The sequence below is a fragment of the Coenobita brevimanus genome, chromosome 67 (genome assembly GCF_032717465.1).
Source record: "Coenobita brevimanus isolate Jiangsu-jjx chromosome 67, ASM3271746v2, whole genome shotgun sequence".
Taxonomy (NCBI): domain Eukaryota; kingdom Metazoa; phylum Arthropoda; class Malacostraca; order Decapoda; family Coenobitidae; genus Coenobita; species Coenobita brevimanus.
In genome coordinates, this window is record NC_137020.1 from 21,475,259 (window position 1) to 21,493,425 (window position 18,167).

Sequence of the window (18,167 nt, forward strand, 5' to 3'; positions counted from 1 at the left end):
TCCCATCCTAGAAACACCTGGCATGTAGTTGGGTCCTTTTCTAGACCGAGGCTAGAATACAAACATAAGGGAAACAGGGCATAAAAATTCCAGGCAACAACCTACACGTGTATTCACCAATTCTAAATTACAGAAACGGTAGACAGTCTCACAATATTTATGTTACATCAAGCCTTGGACTGCTGATCAGTTTGAGTGAATCACGCAGGATACGAGATACACAATCGGTACTAGTACATCAGGGTGACTGTGTATGGGGATAGTTCACTGTCTCTAATTCAGTGCCATATGCTGGGGGGAGGGGGTTAGTTCTAGATATTCTCCCAAACACGGTCTCTCACTTTGGTGGCTCCAAGTTATGTGGGAATTCCTTGATTCACTGTTAAACACTCGTTCTAAGAGTCTTACCGAGTATGAGTCTGGTCACTGGGGGGGTGGGGGTGGGAGAGCTAAGTTGCACGATAGGTTGGCACAATCACAAGAGGAGGGGGAAGAGAGAGATCACTGATAGCTTGTCACTATTGCACTGAATGGGAGTTCTCATGTCTTTCCACTTGGCACTGTATGGCACTATAGGTCACTTATTCACTTAGTCCTGGGCAAAGGTGAGGGTCATCTCCTTAGGATTGGGAGTGGTGAGGGGCCCCTTGTGTTGGGGCAGTGGACTGAGGTCTGGCCCACAGGACACGGGCCAAACAGCTTCTCCAGGCATTCCTGTATATGCCGGGTGGGAGAGCGACGTCATTTGGGGCAAGAGCAGGGGAGGCCTCCCTCTGGGGTGCTGGGAGCACTATCGGGATCCTGGAGGCTGCGGTCCTCTTCCGGGTGTCCCGCCGTCAGGCTGGGCTGCGGTGTTGTCCTGGGGAGGGGTCCGTCAGTGGCAGGTCATCTTCAGGCACCGGTTGCAGGGAGAACAGCCCTGGGGATAATACAGGGCAACGCTACCAGTCCATGATTGGGTCACTGTCTGGGGGCTGCCACACTCGACTCTGCTACAGCTGTAAGGGCAGAGACGTTGTGAAATCACAGGGAGGGGAGGAGCTTTGGTAGCTACCCTCCCTGGCACGGCAGGAGGTCATCGCTGGGGCCCGACTTCCTGACGGGACCGAAGACGAAGAGCGGCTGGAGGCTGTTGCCTGCCTACGGGCGTGGCTGGATCCCATAGCCTGAGTCCCGTATGAAGGACGACGTGCGGGTGTGGAGCGGCTGGAGGCCGTCTGCCATCTGCAGGTGTGGCGGGAGGCCATTGCCGGTGTTGTGCTCTCCGTGTCTCCTGCAGGTGGAAATGGGATGCACCCTTCTTCCCCTATGCGCAGCTGGAGGCTGTCACAGGCCCTGCAGGCAGAGTGTACGGTCCAGGTGGAGCGGCTGGGGGCTGTCTCTAGGGCGGAGTGGCTGGAGGCTGTCTCCTGGTGTGAGTGGCAGGAGGCCGTCTTTAAGGGGGAGCGGCTGGAGATCGTCTCCTGGTGTGAGTGGCTGGAGGCCATCTCTGGGGTGCTGTATGGAGCGTAAGGTTCAGCTCCACCCTGATCCTGATGCAGGCCGGGCTGGCGAGAGGGTAATGCGCCCAGGCTGAAGTGTTTGGGTCAGGCCAGTTCTGGGGAGTAGGGCTGCGCAGCTACTAGGGACTTGTGCCCATATAGCACGGACGTCCCGCTCGCTCCGACTAACCCTCCTTTGTCGCCTCCTGGAGGTGTCATGCTGCTGCCAGATGTTGTCATTTCACCACCATCGCGGTGGGAAAAGTCACGTCCCTGTGCTTGGAGGCAGTACATTTTAGTGGTGTTGGTGTCGTGAGCTGGCGTCAGGTGTTGCAGTAGAGTGGTCCAGTGGTCAGTCATTCTGTTTTCATTTCTGTGTGGGGCGCAGGTAAGGAAAAGGGTGGATGGTTGGGCAGCCGTTTGGAGGAGCTTTAGTAGATGATGTGGCCCGTGGACGTGGTGCTTCTCCCCAAATGCTGGTGCCTAGGTGGCACGCCTTACTTTCATGGTTAGATGCTGTCATTTTGTTAGGAGCCTCGGCTGAATGCTGGCAAGTGGGGAGGCGGTGGTGGTTTAATGCTGGGGCGTCACATGTAGGTTCTCCCTGGGGATAGAGGTAGTAGAGGGTTGAGCCTGATGTATCATGAGGGTGACAGGAGTTGCGTTAGGAGTGGGAGAGCTAGGGGTGGTTGGATGTTGTGGCGGAGGTGAGGAGGAGGGGGTCAGGGATGGGGTGGCGGTGTATCTGGGGGGAAGGCGTGAAATGCGGCCTGAGTGGGTGACTGTGGTTCTGAGGGTGGGTGTGGGCGGTGATGCAGGTGTGTGATTTCGGGTTTCTCTGGTCGGGCATGGTGAGGTGTGGGGGGTGGTGGGGATGGGTGGGGGAGTTTGGGGTGATGGTGTGGGTGCAGCAGTGGTAGGGGGCAATGTGTGTGTAGTTGAGGGTGTCATGATCTTGGGTGGTGTGGGTGTTGTGGGGGTTGGCGGGCAGGGGGTGGGTGAGGCAGCAGGGGAGGGAGGCAGTGGCGGGGTGGGGGGGTTTTTCAGCACTGGTGAGGGTGGCAGTGAGGTGTGATGCGGTGTGACTGGGGGAGGTGTCGGCGATGATGGGGAGGGGGAGAAGGGGAGGGAGGAGGAGGGGGTGACATAGCAATGGTATGAATCGGGAGGGGGGCCTGGGATGGTGCATGAAGGTTGGGAAGTGTTGGGGTGGGTGGGGTGAATGGGGGAAGAGGTGGGGGCATGACAGGGGAAGACATGACGGTTTCTGTAGGTGCAGGGAGTGTGGTTGTAGTCAATGGTCACCTGGTAGGGGTTGGGAACGTGGATGATGGTGTAGGGGCCCATAAAGCACGGGGCAAGCTTGTGGGGAACTGGTAGTTTCGCCACCATCACGGTGTCACCTGGCTTGTAGGGGTTGGAGGGAGCAGCATCAGGTTGGAGGTCCAGGCCTCATTGGAGGTGGTGGAGGGTGGCTGCAGGTGTCGTCGTAGGGGTAGGAGGAGGGGTGCTTCCCCAAACATGCGCTCGTGTCGGGAGATGCCGTCTTCCCTGAGGCAGGAGTTCATACCCCATTGGATGATTTTAACGTGGGCCGGCCAGTCTTCATTTTTCTTTTCCTTGATTCAGGCCCGTACTTGATTCATAAGGGTACGGTGGCTCCTTTCACAAATTCCGTTTCCTTGCAGCCAATACGGGGAGGAATGGGAAAGGTAATAACCGAATAGGTTGGCTAGCTCCTTCCAGATGGCGCTGGTGAATTCGGGGGCATTGTCAGGGTGCAGGGCCTGAGGGATTCCAAAATAAGGGAAGACGTGGCGGACTAGGGCGTCAGCCACGGCCACATCTTGGTGGCATGTAATGAAATGAGGAACTTGGAGAAGGTATCGATAAAGATGATGATATATCGATAGCCCACCTTAGGTGGCAAGGGCCCTACTACGTCCACGGACAGCAGTTGCCAGGGTTTGCGTACAGTAATGCTCCCTGAAGGACCGGAGGTGCGGGTGATGTCCTTGCTCAGTGCACACGCCCGACAGGATTGGGTGATCTGCTTGGCCAGTTGGGAGGGGTTGGGGGTCCTATAAATATTGTTGAAAATTTGGAGGAGCCTTTTTGTCCCGAGGTGGATCCTCTTGTCTGAGGGGAGGTGTTTCATGGCGTCTAGGGCGGTGTTGGGGGCGAGGACGATGTGCCCTGACAGGGTGAACAAATGGTCACCCTGTTGTTGGAGTTTGGTGAACAAATGGGGTTAGATCGAAGGGGGCCGGTCTTTGTTGTGCCACTGGGTGAGGAGTTCCGATCCGGGTTGGAGTGCGTGGATGGTGAGACGGGAGAGTGCGTTAGCATTAGTTCGGAGTTTGCCGGGGTGGTAGGAAGTCTCGTAGTTGAATTCCTCTAACGTCCCCCTCCATCTGATGAGCTGGGCATTGTGAGTGTCAGACTGGCGGAGCCATTGGAGCGACCGGTGGTCAGTGATAATTGTGACTTGGGTCCCGGAAAGATAGGCCTGGAAATGCTCCTGAGCACAGACGATGCCCAGGCATTCCTGTTTGGTGGTCGCATAATTCCGCTCTGCCTGATTTAGGGTGCAACTGGAGCAGGTGATGATGTGCTCTTGCCCTTCTTGCACTTGTGCAAGGACGGTGCTGGTGGCTATCAAGGAAACATCTGTATATAGCTGGAAGGGTAGAGTGTAGTCAGGGAAGACAATAATTGGGGTGGTGGTGAGCTTGTGCTTCAGTTCCTGAAACGTTTCCTGTCGTTCATTGGTCCAGGTAAAATGTTCCCCTTTTCGGGTCAGGTTGTGAAGAGGTTTGGCAATATCGGCGAATCTCTTAATGAAACGTCGGTAATATGAGGTAAGGCCTAGGAAGGCCCGGGCTTCATGGACGTCCCGAGGTAGGGGAATATCAGCGATGGTGAGCAATTTGTCTGGGTCGGGTGCGATTCCGTCTTGTGAGATTACATACTCCAGGAAAAGGACGGTCTGGGTGGCCAGGATGCACTTGGAGGGGAGTAGCTTCAGGCCGGCCTGATGGATATGTTGGAAGACCTTCCTGAGGCATTGGCGGTGATCAGCCCATGTCTTGCTGAAAATAATGACATCGTCCAAGTACACCAGACAAATTTCCCAGGTAAGGCTGCTGAGGATGGACTCCATCAACAAGGAGAAGGTGGCGGAGGCATTGCAGAGGCCAAAGAGCAGGACGTTGAATTTATAGTGATTTCCATTGCTGGTGGGAAACGCAGTTTTCTGTCTGTCCTCCAGGTGCACTGGGACTTCCCAATACCCTGATTGGAGGTCCAGTGTGGAGAACCAGCAGGCATTTTGCGGGGAGTAGAGGGAATCGTCGATCCTGGGAAGTGGGGTGGCGTCTCTGATGGTCACGTTGTTGAGGCAGCGGTAATCCATGCAGAATCGCATGGTGCCGTCCTTTTTCTTTACGAGTACGACGGGGGAGGACCAAGGGCTGGTGGAGGGTGAGATTATGCCAGCATTGAGCATTTCCTGGACTTGCTGGTCTTCCTCTGCCCGTTGTTTCAGGTTTTTCCATCGAGATGGTTGGCAGATTGGTGGTCCTGTGGTCTGTATCTGATGCGTCAGGTAGGTGGTGTGGCCGATGTCAGAGGGGCCTGATGCAGAGGTCCTGAAAGTCCAGGAGGAGGTGGCAAAGAGTGCCAGTCTGGTGGGGTGAGAGTGCTCAGGTAGTGGGGGCAGGGGGATGGGGGTAGAGGGGGTAGTGGTGGAGCAATGCTCTACTTCTTCCATTTCTCCCACTACGAGCCCCTTTGGTAGTGTGAGTGGGGTCATGGCGATATTGGCGATCTTGACTGCTGCAATGTGTGAGGGAAGGAAGGTAGGGGGCAGGAAACAGGCCGAAATTGTTCCAGGCAGCAGGTCAGGGGAGAAGAGACCTGATGTTCCGGTAGGCCTGTTCAATGGGAGCCAAGTTTCGTGATGTGGGGGAATCGTTGTGGTGGAGGCAATGACGGTGGGGAAGGTTGGGGAGGTGGGGGGACACAGGTGCATGTGCATACTGATTCTGGAGGGTCGGGGGCAGGGGTTGGCGGAGGGGGAGGGGGGGTGCAGATGCACACTGATTGTGGAGGATCGGGGGCAGGGGCTGGTGACCTCCTAAACTGGAGTTCCTGCTTGTGGTAATGTATGGTGGTTTGTAGTTTTTGCAGGAGGTCCAGCCCCAGGTATCCGTCGTAGTTGCGACAGGTGGAATCAAAGATAATAAACTTATGCTGAGTGGAGGTGTGCTGGTGGGTGTCGGCGCATAGGGCCTGGGTTTCTCCATGGGTGGGCAGGAGGCCATCCCCGGCGTCTACAAGATGAGTCGACGTAGGGAAAAGCGGGCTGAAAGCCGACTTGTGACGGGGGTAAATGTGGCTGTAAAGGCAAGATCTGGCCGCTCCCGTGTAGACAAACAGCCTCGCCTTTACCCCGTGCAGTCTCATCTTTTTGTAGACTAGGGGGCGGTATCTGTGAGAAGTGGCCCCCGCCACCGTTGGGAGGTGTGGGGGCGGGCCTAAAAATCCAGCTGCTGGGGAATTTCCTCTTCCTCCAGCTCCAGTTTCCCCGGGTCGTTGTTCTCGGCGGGTGAGGTGTTGTTCTCAGGGCCCTCATCCTCCAGGGACAACACTTGGCGTCGGCCTGGGGTGCTTGTTTCTGTCTGGCAGACTTGAGTGGCTCCCGTATGTTGTGGAGCGGGCATCGGTGGCTACACGCGAAGAACTCCAAGGGGTTGATTGAGATGAGGTTTTGGCTCTCCTTCTGGCTGGGGCATTTGCTCGGGGGGTAAGCCCTAGGTACATGGGATGCTGGTGTGGGGCTGATGCTGGCTGGGGGTGGTTGGGGCTTGCCATGCAGTGCCGGTTTGTTGGTCAGGAACTTGCTAACTGCATTGATTTGTTGGACGGTTGGAGCGGAAGGTCAGGAGCCATCGTATCAGCTGGATGTCCCTGTCTAGATCCCCCTTTGGGTTGTGGCTGGTGAAGTGCTCCTTGACCATGCTTGGGAGGACTCTGATCAGCGTACTGAAAATATGTCGATCCCTGGTCTCTGTGTCTGCCTCCAGGTATGCAGTGGTGATGAGCCGCCTTGCCTGGATCAGTGTGTCGTCCAGGCTGCCTTTGTATGTTAAACTGTCCAATTGCGACAGTGCCACTACTTTTCCCAAAGAGGGTGTGATAGCTTGTGTTACTATCTTTGTGAAATTTGCCCATGTTAATTCGGAGACGACTTTGGGCGCAATGCTGACTGCTGCCTTGCCCAGCAGGGGTAGGGTTACCGCTGTTTTCTGTCTATCATCCTCAAACCCGATATCGAGCAGTGCCTTGATGATGGATAAATATGTATGGATGTCATACTGTTCCTAGTTGAACTTGGGTAATTGAACGAGTGGTTTTGTTGCCATTTTGATATTTTCGCTGTTATGTTCCTCTTTTAATATTAATTCTGCCCGGGTCAAGAACCACCGCTGTCTGCCAGTGTTATGCTGGGTATTTTTGGGTTGGCTTCCCGTCCTAGAAACACCTGGCATGTAGCTGGGTCCTTTTCTAGACCGGGGCTAGAACACAAACATAAGAGGAACAGGGCATAAAAACTCTGGGCAACAACCTACACGTGTATTCACCAATTCTAAATTACAGGAACGGCAGACAATCTAGCAATATTTATGTTACATCAATCCTTGAACTGCTGATCAGTTTGAGCGTATCGCACAGGATACGAGAGACACAATCGGTATTATTACATCAGCGTGAGAGCGTGTGGAGATAGTTCACTGTCTCTAACTCAGTGCCGTATGCTGGGGTGGGGGGTTTAGATCTAGATATTTCCCTACTTTCGTGGCTCCTGGTTCTGTGGGAGTTCCTTGATTCACTGTTAAACACTCGTTCTAAGAGTCTTACCGAGTGTGAGTCTGGTCACTAAGGGGGGTGGGGATGGGAGATCTAAGTTGCACGATAGGTTGGTACAATCACAAGGGGGAGGGGGAGAGAGAGATCACAGATGGCTTGTCATTATTGCACTGAATGGGAGTTCTTATGTCTTTCCACTTGACACTGTATGGCACTATAAGTCACTTATTCACTTAGTCCTGGGCAAGGGTGAGGGTCGTCTCCTTCAGGTTGGGCGTGGTGAGGGGCCCCTCATGTTGGGGGCGGTGGACAGAGGTCTGGCCCACAGGACATGGGCCAAACAGCTTCTCCAGGCGTTCCCATATAGGCCTGGTGGGAGAGCGATGTCGTTTGGGGGGGGGGAACTGGGGAGGCCTTGCCCTGGGGAGCTGGGGGTGCCATCGGGATCCCGGAGTCCCGCCGTCAGGGCAGGGCTGCGGCGTTGTCCCGGGGAGGGTCCGTTAAGGACAGGTCGTCTTCAGACACTGGTTGCAGAACATTCCTGAAGATAATACAGGGCCTCACTACCAGTCCATGATCGGGTCACTCTCCGTCTGGGGGCTGCCACATTCGACTCTGTTACAGCTGTAGGGGGAGAGACGTTGTGAAGTCACAGGTGGCTAGGGGCTTTGGTAGCTACCCTCCCTGGCACGGCACGAGACCATCGCCGAGGTCCCTTGGGCAACAGGAGGAGGGCGGCTGGAGGCCGTCCCAAGCCTGTTGGCAGGGCAGGAGGCCATCGCCGGGGCCCAACTTCCTGACGGGACCGTAGAATGGGCGCGGCTGGAGGCCGTCGCCCGAGTCCCGTATGAAGGATGATGCGCGGGAGTGGAGCGGCTGGAGGCCGTCTCCTGTCTGCAGATGCGGCAGGAGGCCGTCACTGGTGTCGTGCACTCCATGTCCCCTGCAGGTGGAAAGAGGACATACACTCCTTCCCCTGTGTGCGGCTGGAGGCCATCACAGGCCGTGCAGGTGGAGTGCGTGGTCCAGGTGGAGAGGCTGAAGGCTGTCTCTAGGGTGGAGCAGCTGCAGGCCATCTCCTGGTATGAGCAGCAGGAGGCTGTCTAAGGGGGAGCGGCTGGAGGCCATCTCCTGGTGTGAGTGGCTGGAGGCCATCTCTGGGGTGCTGTAAGGAGCATAATTGTTATGCTGGGTGTTTTTAGTCCGACCTCTCGTCCTAAAAACGCCCGCGACTGAGCGGGGTCCTCTTTCTAGACCGGAAATAAAGCACTCACAAAGGAACAGGACATAAAAACTCAGCAGTATACCTTAGCACATTTATTGTCTTAATTCGAACTCCTTACAATACAAGAACAAAGATACACTGGATATAGAATGGACAAGGTGACAGAGTTGTTATTACAGGTATAATGTGCCCACAAGCACAGTAATGATGTTGGGGGCAAAATACAACTACATCAACATAAATAGATATTACAAGTCACTAGGGCACAGTGTAGGTGTTGGAGTTAAGGCATATTTGTCATTTAATATACTCGACAGGATATACTATACGTGGATGGAGTGAAGTGTCAGGTTGGTCAGTATTACTATACACATTACATGGGTGCAATGGCTGTACCCGAGTCGCGGCACACGGGAATGTCACTTAGCCATGGCGACACTGTTTACTGGTTCTGTCTTTACTCTCTGGTCTTACTTAATCTAGGGGCTCCACTGATACATTTCCCTGGTTCCATTGGGCTTGGGTATAGACACAGTACTTTGGTACATCACATTCGCCTTGCTATCCGAGTTCAATGACCATTTGTTTCTGCCCTTGTGTTTATATGCACTAATCGTTACATTCTATTATATTGTTGCTGTTTTACTGTCATTTTCACTACTGTCACATTCACTTAGTTTCTGACACGACTTGAGAGGTGGGGGATGTTGTCACTAGGCCACTTGTTCCTGGGGTTAGCGGAGGTGGCGCCCGGGCGTGGGAGGGGGCCCCTCGGGAGAGCTCTTCTGTAGGAGACAATACACAGCTCTCAGGGGCCTCACTGCCCAGGCCTGTTTCGTAGCTGGGGTGCAGGGAGGCCCTTCCGTCTGGGGGCCTCGACCTGATAGGTGGCCCTCGGGACTGGGACCAAACAGCTTCAGGAGGCGGGCCTGCTGCCTAGCACTCTGGACAGAGGGCAGACAGGGAGTGGGGCCTGAGCGGTCCCGCCTTGGGGTCCGCTGGCTGGCCCTGGGAGGCCGGGTGCTGCGGTCACCTACAGAGCGGGGCGCTGTCAGGAACAGACTGCGGCACCTCTTCTGCCAGGCGTCCGTCAGGGGCCGGCTGCAGGGCAGGAACAGGACCTCGCCACCATTCCTGGAACAGCAGCACCTCCGGGGAACCACACCGGGAGGGAGAGAACAAAGGGCATCCCATGCAGCCGAGAGGCAGTGAGCCGGCCGCGCAAGGGACCTTCCCCTTCGGGAGAACCCTCAGGACTGCAGATGAAGGGTATCCGGTGGCCGCTCCTTCCCCAACACGTATGGTGGCCATTGTTGCGGTTTCACAGTCTCTAAGGGCAGCAGCAGAAGGATGTACGGTGGCCATTCCTTCCCTGGTACGTACGGTGGCCGTTACCGCGGTGCTGCTCCCGAAGGAGGAAGAGGCAGATGAGGGACGTACGGTGGCCATTCCATCCCCGACATGTACAGTGGCCGTTGTCGTGGCTCTGCCTGCCCAACGGGAGGTAGCTGAGGGGCATACGGTGGGCGCTCCCTCCCCAGTACGTACGGTGGCCGTTACTGCGGAGCTATTCCCGTAGGAAGAGGTGGATGAGGGACGTACAGTGGCAGTTCCCTCCCTGACATGTACTGTGGCCATTGTCATAGTTCCACTCCTGCCTTTGCCTGTCGGTGTGTGCTCAATAGCTAGCACACTGAGGCGGTCTCCAGATGTGGCTGTAGCTGAGGGGCGTACGGTGGCCACTCCCTCCCTGGTACGTATGGTGGCCATCACCGCAGAGCTACAGGGGGAAGCAACTGAAGGGCGTACGGTGGCTGCTCCTTCCCTGGTACGTACGATGGCCATTACCGCGGTGTTGCTTGGGACTGTATCTGGAGCAGTCCCACCCTGATCCTGGTGAGGGCTGCTTCATGCATAAGGTCGTCTCTCATTCCTGCGTTGTCGCAGTTGGGTAGGTTGAGGGGAAGAGGGACGCAAGGTAGGGGCGCCCCGGCGCCCTTCTCGCTCTGGGCCAGTCTCGCACTGACCTGGCCCGCCGTGGTGTCCTCCTGGGGTGGGGGTAGGCCTGCGGCTCTGCAGCGGGGTGGGGGGTCCAGCGGCGGAGGCACGTATTTTACCACCGTTCGTGGTCAAAAAGTCACGGCCCTATGACTGGAGGTGGTAGGTGCTGGTGGTGGATGTCTGGTGGACAGGTATGATGTGTTGGAGGAGGGTGGTTCAGCGATGTTGCGTGGTTCGGTTCTTGGTGTGGGTTGAGGGTGAGATGGAGTGTAGAAGGTTGTGTGGTGTGGCGGAGGTTGCAGAGGAGCTGGTGGGTTCCTCGTATTCTGAGGGCCGGACGGCATGGGGGGTGCCAAACTATCCTCTGGATCCTCATCTCTGGTGGTGGTGCTTGGTGCAGGGGTGAAGGCTGTATGCTGGCTAGGGGTGAGGTCCTGGGCTTTTCATGGAGGAGGACTGGGTGGGAGGGACGTCTCTCCCTAGGGAATTGGGTAAGGGGAAATTTCCACCATGCTTGATGTAGGGTGAGCTTGATGGGGGTGGTGTTAGGGGTATGGGTGGTATGTGTGGGTGATGGTGGGGAAGAAGGGGAGGTGGGAGTGGGTGTAGGAGTGTATCTAGTCAGTGGGCATGAGAGGCGTCTGGATGCTGTGGTAATGGTAGTAAGGGTTGGTGTTAAGGGTGAAGCTGTGGAGGCATGTGGTGCTGTGGGTGTCCTGTTGTGGCTTTAGGCAGTTGTTGGTGGTGGTGTGGGGTGGTGTGTGTAGTGGGCATGGTCGGTGGGTAGAGGGCGGACAGGGGTGAACAAATGAGTGGGGTGGGTGGCAGGTGGAGTTGGGGCACGTGGGGAGTTAGTAGTTGAGGTGGTGCATGGGGAGGTGTGGGTGGGGTGTGGGGGGGAGTCGTGGCAGTATGGTGGTGGTGGTTGTTTCCGTGGTGGTGAAGGTGGGAGTTGGTGCTGAGTGGTGTGGTGCGGTGTTGGTGGTGGGCGTCGTGGGCGGTGATTGAGAGTGGTGGGTTGGAGGAGGTGGGGTGGGTGTAAGAGATGCAGGCGAAGGTGAGGTTGGTGGGGGATCAGGGTCGGAGGAAGGCGGTGGTGGGTCAGGTGAGGGTGTAGTAGGAGGTGTGATGGTAGGTGAGTTAGAAGGGGGGAATGAGAAGGAGTAGGTGTATGAATCAGGGGGGTGATTCTCGGAAGGCGCTGAGGTGGGTGGTACATGGCGGGAGGTGTGTGGCATGCGGTTGAGTAGAGGGTTATTGTTGGTGGGTTGGAAGGGACGCACGTGTCGGTTGTGGTACGTGCTTGTCTGTCCCTGCTATTGGATAATGACTTGGTAAGGGTTTGGGACTTTGATGATGATGAAGGGGCCTTCAAATCGGGGAGAGGTTTTGCTGGGGGTTGGTAGGTGTGCCACTACGACAGAATCTTCCGGTTTGTAGGGGTTGGAGGGGACCGTGTTGGGCTGTAGGTCTTGTTGCGATTAAAGGTAGTGCAGGCGCCTTTTGAGGTGGTGTAGGGGGTCGGTGGTGGAGGGTAGGGGAGGGGGTTGGAGGTGTTGGCGGAGGGGCAGCAGGAGCGGGGCTTCCCCGAAGACTCGCTCGTGGGGGGTTATTCCATCGTCTCTGGGGCATGTGTTAAGGCCCCACTGCACAATTTTGACATGGGCTGGCCAGTCGTCGTTGCCTGTTTGAACAATTCGGGTTCATACCTGGTTAAGGAGGGATCTATGGCTTCTTTCGCAGACACTATTTCCCTGCGGCCAGTATGGAGAGGAATGTGAAATATGGTAACCGAATAGTGTTGAGAGTTCTTCCCAGACCTTGCCCATGAATTCCGGGGCGTTATCTGAATGTAGGGCCTGGGGGATCCCAAAGTAGGGGAAGACGTGGTGGACTAAGGCATCTGAGACTGTCACGGCATTATGGTCTTTAGCAGGGCAGGCGATGATGAATTTGGAATATACTTGAGTGAAGGTGATGATGTATTTATAACCCACTTTAGGTGTGAGGGGTCCAACCACATCAACCAAAAGTAGTTGCCAGGGTTTTTGTGTGGAGATCTTCCCAGTTGGTCCAGGTGTGTGCATGATGTCTTTGCCCAGGGAACAGGCTCGGCATGTTTGAATGATGTTTTTGGGAATGGTGGAGGGATTCGGCATCCAATAAATGTCATTGAAGACTTGCAGTAGCTTCTTTGTGCCAAGGTGGATGCCACTGTCAGTGTGAAGGTGAAGTATGGCGTCGTGTGCAGTGCTGGGATCGAGGATGATGTGGCCATCTGGGTTGAATAGAAGGTCGTCGTGTTAGTGTAGTTTGGCGAAGGTGCGTGGCGGGATCCAGGTGGGGCATTGTTTGTCGCGCCACATTTGTAGGAGGTTTGGTTTGGTGCAAATTGCGTTGATGGGGATGCAAGAAAGGGCATCAGCATTAGTGTGTAATTTCCCAGGTCGGTAAGAGATTTCGAAATCGAATTCTTCCAGTACCTCTCGCCATCAAATCAGTTGAGCGTTGGTGGTGTTGGACTGCCATAGCCATTGGAGTGATTGATGGTCAGTAATGATGACTACGTGGGTGCCTGAAATGTAGGAGCGGAAGTAATCCAACGCCCAGATAATTCCAAGGCACTCGCGCTTGGTGGCGGCGTAATTCCTTTCCGCTTGATTGAGGGTGTGGCTGATGCAGGCGATAATATGTTCACGCCCATCTTGCACCTGAGCAAGTACAGCCCCTATGGCAATGAGGGAGACGTCAGTGTAACAACAAAAGGGGAGGTTGTAATCCGGGAAAGCTACAATGGGGGCTGAGATGAGTTTGGTTTTGAGGGTGTTAACCGCCGCTGTTCTGGTGTCTGTCCACACGAAAGGTTCGCCTTTCCTTGTTAGGTCGTGTAATGGTTTGGTGATGTCAGCGAAGCCTTCAACGAAACACTGGTAGTACGAGGTCAGTCCAAGGAAGGCGCGTGTTTTGTGGACATCCTTAGGTAGGGGAAGGTCGGCGATGGTGCGCAGTTTGTCGGGATCGGGGGAGATGCCCTCAGCTCCAATCACGTGTCCTAGGAAGGAGACGGATCTTTCTGCAAGGACACATTTAGAGGGTTTTAGTTTAAGTCCGGCCTGGCATATTCGTATGAAGACCTGTTTGAGGCGGTGGGGGTGGTCGGCCCAGGTACAGCTGAATACTATGATGTCATCCAGATACGCCAGGCAGATCTCCCAGGTCCAGCTGCTTAGGACCGACTCCATGAGGCCAGAGAATGTGGCTGGGGCATTGCATAGTTCGACGGGAAGGACGTTAAATTCATAATGCTTGCCATTGGAGGTGGAGAAGGCAGTTTTTTGTTTGTCCTCTGGGTGTACGGGGACTTGACAGTACCCCGATTGCAGGTCGAGGATGGAAAACCATGACGAGCTATGTAGTGAGTCAAGGGAATCGTCAGTTCTGGGTAGGGGCGTGGTGTCCTTGGTGGTGACATCATTTAGTTTACGGTAATCAACACAGAACCTCATGGTGCCATCCTTTTTTCTAACCAATATGACGGGGAAGGACCAGGGGCTGGTGAAGTTGGAAATAACGCCGGCATTGAGCATGTCCTGGAGCTGCCGGTCTTCCTCTGCCCGTTGTTTAGGGTTCTTGCATCGTGAGGGTTGGCGGATGGGTGGTCCCAAGGTGTGGATTTCGTGGTTGAGGTAGGTGGTGTGCCCAATGTCTGCTGGGCCGGATGAGAAGAGGTCTTGGAAGTCCAGGAGCAGTTGTTGGAGGCTGTTAGTGTGAGAGGTGGAGAGGTGAGAAGGTAGAGTAGGCAGAGTGGGGTGGGAAGATGGTGGTGTTTCACAAGGCTTGGCCTCCTCCATGTCGCCTATTATTAGCCCTCGCAGAAAGGTAAGTGGTGTGGTGGCGAGGTTGGTGATTCGCACCGCACGGACATGGGGAGGAAGGAACGTCGGAGAAACTAAAGACGACGAAAGGGGCCTGAGTGGTAGGGTGGGGGAGAAGAGGACGGAGGTACCAGAGGGTCTGTTTAGTTATAACCAAGCCTCATGGTGGGGTGGAATGGTAATAGTGGAAGCGATGGTGGCAGGAAAAGTTGGAGGGGTAGGTAGTATAGGTGAGGCAGAGTGTGAGGAGTAGGGGTGAGAAGGTGAGGTGTTGGGAAGTGGGAGGGGTGTGACCCATGTGCAGAGAGGTTGAGGGTGGTGAGTGGTGGGTGGTGTATGAAGTGAGGGTGTGTACATGCTGCGTGAGTGGTTAGGGGGGTTGGGGGGGCTGGACGGAAGTGAAGGTGGCGCTAGTAGTAGTCAATGTTTGCGTGCAGCCTTTGCAGGAGGTCAAACCCCAGGTAGCTGACGTATGCGCGACAGGTGGAATCGAAGATGATGAAGGGATGTCTTGTGGTGACTTGCTAGTGGGTTTCAGTCCGCAGGGCCCGAGTTCCTCCACGGATAGGCAGGGGGCCATCCCCCGCATCTACGAGGTTGGCTGAGGTGGAGAGAAGGGGGCCGAAGGCGGAGCTGTGGAGGGAGTAAAAATGTGAGTAGAGGCAGGATATGGCTGCTCCCGTGTCCACCAGTAGCCTAGCCTTGACCCCATTCAGCCTTATTTTATCATAGACTGGGGGTCTGTACTTATGTGAAGTGGCCTCCGCCACCGTGGGGAGGTGCGGGGGCGGACCTAAAAATCCATCTGCTGTACGGTGCTTTCCTCGTCGGGTTCCTTGTCCTCTTGGTCTGGGTACATTATGGGTGGAGCATCATCTTGTGGGGCATTGTCCTCTAGGGAGGACACCTTGTGGTGCCCTTGTGTGGCCGCCCTGCGTCGATTGGCTTTCTGCTGCTTGCGGATGTCATGTAGCGGGCAGCTGCAGCTGCAGGTGGTAAATTTCCAGGGGTTAATTGAAATGAGGTTGAAGTTTTCCCTGGGGTTAGGGCGTTTCTTCTGGGGGTGGGCCCCTGGGTACAGCAGGTGATGGCTCCACAGTAGGTTGTGAGAGGGGTGGCCGTGGCTTGGGTGGTGGCGCCTTGGTTGTGGGGAATTTGCTTTTTTTTTTTTTATGCGAGGAAGAAGGAACCAAAGGCCATGAGCCCGCAATAACAGTTCCCTCCAAGAGAAAAACAAAATACAATAGAGAGTCAAATTCAAGATTCGATCATTTTGAGATGCCTGGACACACTGCGTTTGAAAGACTGGAGAGCATGGGCAGCAGGAATACAGACAGAGGGAGACAGTTCCAGAGCTGACCTATTGCATAAATGAAAGACTGGGAGTAACGGTTAACTCTTGCATTAAAGAGATGGACAGAAAAGGGATGAGAGTTTGCTGCCAGACGGGTGCTACGCGGCCGTCGTAGAGGTGGAGGAATACAAGCAGACAGTTCAGAGGAGCAGTGACCACTAAAGTAGCGATAGAAAAGAGATAAAGATGCAACAGTGCGGCGAAGGGACAGAGGTTGAAGGGAGTCAGTAAGAGGAGGAGAGTTAATGAGATGAAAAGCCTTTGACTCCACTCTATTGAGAAGAGCTGTATGTGGGGAGCCTCCCCACACATGAGAGTTGTACTCCACACAGGGGCGGATAAAACCCCTGTATAGAGTCAGCAATTGTGCAGGGGTAAAGAAAGAGCGGAGTCGGCTTAGCACACCCAATCTGTTGGAAGCAGATTTTACAAGAGATGTAATATGATCTTTCCAAGATAAGTCCCGAGTAAATGAAACCCCAAGCATGTTCAAGGATGATGCAGGATTAAGCTGAATATTATTAAACATTAGTGGGTATACCTGTGGAAGATTCTGTCGGGTTGATAGGTGTAAGAACTGAGTCTTAGATGCATTAAAAACAACCATATTATTTTTACCCCAGTCAGAGATACGAGCCAAGTCAGACATTAGGTGTGCCATAGCCTCATCCCTTGTTTGTTGAAGTAACTGTTGAGATGGGCGTTGTGGGAACCGAATGGAAAGGTGAAGGGTGGAGTCATCAGCGTATGAGTGGATAGGGTTAGATGTACAGCTTAAAAGATCATTGATGAATAAAAGGAAGAGAGTTGGTGATAGGACAGAGCCCTGAGGAACACCACTGTTGATAGATCTAGGAGAAGAACGATGGCCGTCTACAACAGCGGCTATAGAACGACCAGAAAGGAAGCTAGCGATGAAGGCACAGATAGAAGGATAGAAACCGTAGGAGGGCAGTTTGGAAATTAAAGATTTATGCCAGACTCGATCAAAAGCCTTTGAGATGTCAAGTGCAATGCCAAAGCTTTCGCCAAAGTCCCGAAAGGAAGATGACCAGGAGTCTTAGAGGTAGGTGAGAAGATCGCCAGTGGAGCGTCCCTGACGGAAACCGTATTGACGATCGGAAAGAAGGTTGTGATAGGAAAGATGCCTTAAAATTTTTCTATTGAGAATTGACTCGAAAACTTTTGAAATACAGGACGTTAAAGCAATTGAACGATAGTTGGAGGGTTGGGAGTGGTCACCCTTCTTTGGGACTGGCTGAATGAGAGCAAACTTCCAGCAAGAAGGAAAGGTACAAGTTGACAAAGGCGAAAGAGTTTGCCTAGGCAGGGTGTAAGCACAGAAGCACAGTTCTTGAGATCAACAGGAGGGACCCCATCACGCCCATATGCCTTGTTAGTACTGAGGCCAGTGATGGCAGAAAATACATCAACTGAAGAAATTTTAATGTCAGCCATGAGGAAGTCAGAGGGGGGAAGAGATGGAGGAACAGCACCGGAATCGTCTAAGAGATCTGCTTTATCAGTAGAAGAAATAGCTACAGAACCATCAGAGTAGAAAAGAGGAGGGAAGGATGATGAGGTAAAGTTATTAGAAAGATTTTTGGCAAGGTGCCAGAAGGAGCGAGAAGAATTCGAGTTGGAGAGTTGAGAGCATTTAGTATGGATGAAATTATTTTTAGTAGAGCGAAGAACAGACTTAGCACGATTCCGGGCAGAAACGTAAAGATGATGTGATTCAGGGGTGGGTTGGCTCCAGTACATTTTGTAGGCCCTCTCCTTGTTGCGGACAGCATTAGAACAAGCGTGATTAAACCAAGGCTTTCTTGCGTTAGTCAAAGGATATGAGAAAAGAATGTATGCTTCCATGCCCTAGAGAATAACCTCCGTAATGCGCAAGGCACACTCAGATGGCTCCCGGCCATGGAAGCAATAATCATTCCAGGGAAAATCAAAGAAGTACTGCCTGAGGGCCTCCCAGTCCGCGGCTCCAAAATGTCACAGACGACGTTTCCCTGGAGGGTCCACAGGCCGTACCGGAGTGATAGGACAGGTTAAGGTAATAAGGTTGTGATTGGAGGAGCCCAACGGAGAGAAAAGATTAACAGAGTAAGCAGAAGGATTAGTTGTGAGGAAGAGGTCAAGTATGTTGGAGCTCTCTCCAAGGCGGTCAGGGATACGGGTAGGGTGCTGTACAAGCTGCTCTAGGTCATTAAGGGTAGAAAAGATGTAGGCTTGTTCACCAGGTGGATCCGTGAAAGGAGAGGAGAGCCGAAGGTGGTGGTGAACATTGAAATCTCCTAGAATGGAGATTTCAGAGAAAGGAGAAATGGATAGAATGTGTTCCATTGTAGAAGTAA